Raw genomic sequence first — 4,943 nt, 5'->3', positions numbered from 1 at the left:
TATTATATTAATCAACTTAATATAATTTAAATTATATAAAATTGAGTGTATGGAGTGGGCTTATGAGATTGAGAAATTGAGTGTGTGTGAATATGAAGACGTGAAAGCGTACCGTGGCTAGGCCCGGGAGCCTGATATTTATAAGAATTCTGGAGAGACCCTAATGATTGCATGACATGTGATTTCTGACAGTATTTAATTTGACAAGATGTTTCATGTAATTCTTGGATAGTGCCCATGCCTATTCATTATTATTTTTTGTCATTCCCAGATGATGCACATGCTACGGGGTCCATGTTCTGATTTGGTCCGAAAAGGATCCTCTAGACGAGAAGGGTGCTCAGGCCCGAGAACCCAATCACCAAGGTCCCCTTCCTCATCTCCGCCCGGGTGCTACTTCTTTTCCCTGATCTTCTCTTGTCCATCAACCCAAGAACCACTCCATACCTAGGCTCTCAAAAACCACTCGGGTTTGGTGATATGCCGGAATATTTCACCAAGGTATCACCAGAAACATAAACTGAATTCAAAATAAGGATTTCACGCGTTTAAGAAAAACTTACGTTAAAACAAAGAACATAAAAAGTAAACTGGGCATGAATCCAAGTTCGTCCAGGCCGTCTATAAAATATATTTCAAATAAAATACCCCAAAAATCTACCTCCTCCCGAGCCCTGATCCTTTTCGAGCCGTGAATCATACTTGGTTGAATCCCTGTTCGGCTGATCTCAGCGATGACCCAACTTCTCGGATGAGTCCCAACCTGTTTGGCCGAGACCTGCTCATTTGGGACCTAGTCATGTTCTTGGCCTGATCTTAATGTAGCTTAATGTCTATACGCAAAGCACCGTTCGGGTTTTAAAATTTTGGGAATGTGTTGTAGAAGGCGGTGTATGTAGTGACCCTGCATGGTATCACCTACTAACTGGCAACTAATAGCATGCATTAAACTTAATACAGCAAAATAACTTAACAGAGTAAAACGTGCGGAAACATAACCATAAATTACATATCAGCTTAGTATAAAAGTGTCAAGCTTATTTATCAGTAGTGATACAACCATATCAAAATACTTAAAAGTAAACATTATACAGCTATATCGAATCCTGATGTATAATTAACTCCTCAAGGCCTGCTACCTAATCCTGCCTTGAACCACCAGCTCCGTCCATCCTGCGACCTGCCCCATGGAATAGGGTGTCCAAGATAACAACTAGGACGTGAGCGCTAACGCCCAGTACATAAACATGAGTAAATATATGTATATAATGCATGCAACATGATGACTGGTAAAGGGTCATCTGAAAAGTCATGCTCAGTACCGGCGCCACATGAGTGCTGCCACCGCACGGATCAACCTCTGGGTGAAACCACACTCGTCTAGTACACCAGAGTAGACAGACATAAATGCCCCCGCCGTCGCGGTACTCTCAGTGATAGACTATCGAGTATAGAGCTGAGCGGCTCTATAGTTAGGTATAACAAGGTATAGGCTCAACGTGTATATGCACATGACATATGAATATAGAAAGCGGTAAATCATATATCATGCCATATAATAATGCCAAATAAATTCAACATATAAACATGTATACTCGCTGGCAATCTCAGTCAATGTGTACGTACCTCTAGGCTAGTTCAAGTATAGTAGGATCCTAGGTTCCAAGCCTATATTCAAAAGTTCACCGTATCACTACATAAATTCTATAAGCCTTAACTAAGCTCATAAGTACTCCCAAAATTTAAATAGATTCCCGGACCATACCTTCGTCCATAGATAGCCCTTTGGAGTCGCTAGTCCCGGATGACTATAACCACTCCTTGGTTATTCCAGAACCTCTATTATAACCGATAGGGCCCTCAAGTGTATAACTCACACTATATAACTGAACACTCGGAATACTTGATTTATATCTAATTTCTCGTCCGAATGGCCCTATTTATAGGCAAAATATGCCGGAGTTCGGAGCCTCCGAACTGGGGTTCGGGCCCTCCGAACCTGCATGCCCGACACTTGTCGAAAATCGCGGATTATTCATCTAGCATTGCTGTCTGGGGGAGTTCGGAGCCTCCTAAGTGCTGGGTTCGGATCCTCCGAACCCAGGTTCGGATGGTCCGAACTTGGTCTTTGAGTTCGGATGGTCCGAACTCATTTCGGTGCCTCCGAACTGTCCGAGACCCCCGGGACCCTTTCTACCATTTTCGGACGTTTCGGAGCTGATTTTCTACTTATTTTTACCAAATAAGGACTCCTTAATCATGTTTTGCCACTTTTAAAATTATATGACATATCATAGCATGGAAAGTGGAACTTGGCTACTACCTTTATATGTAGCGATCCATCTGATAATTGTGAAGTCTGATTAAGCCCTGGAATTGGTTAATTACCAACCTTTAATCATGTTTAACATATCATTATCTTAAAATGAAGTCCGGGTTACTACAGTGTAAGTATCAATTAAATGATTTATGGGGTTGTAGTGACCGGAACCAAATCAGCTACTAGCTAGAAACATAAACATGCAATTAACTTAACTCAGAAACCTAAATCAGAGATACTGTAGAAAAGGAAAATAATACTGCAAATCAACCCCACAGAATACAATAACTGGAAACTTGTAATATCAACTTATACAACTCACTCGAAAACTTAATCCCAACAAAAACCATAAAAACTGAAACGGAAAAACCTCAATAGATAGTCACTAGTACCAATCCTAACCCTGATTCGAGCCTCATTCCTCGTCTAACATGAGACCTGCACCGCCGAATGAGGTGTCCAAGATAACACCAAAGACGTGAACGACTAACGTCTATTATGTAAAGTATGAGTATATAGACGATATGATGCATGCAATTGATGTGACTGGGTAATTGCGTCGTCAACTAGATCAATCATGCTAAGAATATGCGCCATGAGTGAGTAGTAATATTTGGGGCCCAATCCATAGGTTATCTTACACAGTCGTCTAGATCACCGCAGCCTCGATTTCCATCATAGTAGTAGCTCTCGGTGTTAGATCATATATCAAAAGGGTAGAGCTGAGTGACCCTGCTAGAATGACTACCTCAAAAGAAATACAGTGTAGTAGCCCGTAACCAAGTAAGGTAATTAAGGAACTAATCGCAATTAAAGATCCTAAGTTCGGACGCCCCGAAGGGAAGGATCGGAGGCTCCAAATGAGATCGGACGATCCGAAGCCAGGATCGGAGGCTCCGAACATGTTCGAACGCTCCGTCGGTAGGTTCGGACGGTCCGATCGGGATCAAGTATTACATCATTGATTACGTCAGCAAAGTGACATCATGGCTGACGTGCGGATGGGACTTCAGACGACCTGAAGTCCAAATCGGACGGTCCGATCATATTCGGATGCTCCAAAGCCGGTTCGGACGGTCCGAACTCCGTCTATAAATAGAGGTGTCGAGCTTCACTTTTGGACGCACCAATCACCTCTCTTCTCTCTCGATTCCTTAGGCTTCTAACTTAGATCTAGGGAATTCTAGGAGTCCCATTGGGAATCCGGAAGTGGCATAGCGATCCAGGCATCGTAGCGGATATGTGGCCTAGTTTTGACGCAAGCAACAGCAACGGGCTGACGACGGACGCATGTATAGCTTTTGCTTCCTAAAAATATTTAGGAGTAAGCAATAACTTAGTTAAGGTTTTGGAGTAATATAATGATAGTAGTATCATTTCGCAGTGTAGTGCTGACTATAGGCGTGGACCTAAAGCTGGTAGACCTTGCCTTGTAGTTGAAGTACGAAAGTATTGTTCGAGATATCCTGAACGAGTATGCATGTATTATGTGTTTGCATGATTTTATGTGCATATTTTATGACATGACTGTATGATGCATGCATATTAAATTTTGAGCTATATCTTGGGATATTATAGGGTTTTACCCTATCCTGTTAGTGGATGGACTTCCATAGATTTGGGTCCGGAGTGTCCACTGGTATTCGGTATGGGATCCACCTCCTGAAGCGACGGCACATCATGCTACATACCAGGGCCCGATCTTTCTTTGTTATCTGATCATTGGCCTCTAGTTTCAGTAGGCGGTACACTTGCATTCATGCATTTATATAATACAGTATACTCATACTTTCGCGTTGAGCGTTTTATACTCACGTCTCGTACTTTGTGTATCTGGACATCCTATTCCATGGGGCAGGTTTGCGTTGGATGAGGCGGGTGGATCCAGGAAGGACTAGGCAGTGGATGGCTGGCTGGGTGTTTTGCCTAGGGTTTATTTACTGATGTATTTGGAATTATACACTGTTCGATATGGTTGTATAATTATTTGGGTATTTACAGTTTTCTTTCCTTGGGATTGTATAATGTTTATTGCTTCCGCAGTTATTCTGGCTTACTGTTTTAATTAAGTTAATTGCATGCTTAAGTTTCTGATTAGTAGGTGATTTCGGTAAGGGTCACTACATACAGACTCAACATGATATACTCACAAGCAACATATCTATAAAACAGTAAAACATATATCAAAACACATGATAAATTCATCATATAACCATGCATATTCGCTGGATATCTCAGTCAGTACGTACACATCTATACTATACACTAGACAGGTCGAGTGTATACAAGGTTTATGGTCCAAGGCAACATGTAAGTTATTATCATATCTCTATTGAAAGAAATTTTATTCCTTGATATTTTCGGCCCTTGTATTAATTGATATTATTAGATTTTGCTTTCTAAACAAGATAAAATATATGGTAAATATCCTGAGTATATATCGATTATGTTAAAGATATATTTGTCAAAGTTTAAATCATGTCTTGATAAGGTGATTAGTTGATATAATATAATTCGATATTATCAAGATTTGATTTGCAAGATTTGATAGAGTTTATTTCCTACTAAAAGATAGTTGCTTATTCTTGTAGGACTCTATCTAAGGAAATATTCAAAATTTGAA

This window comes from Henckelia pumila, unplaced genomic scaffold, assembly GCF_033568475.1.
Source record: "Henckelia pumila isolate YLH828 unplaced genomic scaffold, ASM3356847v2 CTG_466, whole genome shotgun sequence".
Lineage (NCBI taxonomy): Eukaryota > Viridiplantae > Streptophyta > Magnoliopsida > Lamiales > Gesneriaceae > Henckelia > Henckelia pumila.
Note: the sequence above shows the minus strand (reverse complement) of the source record.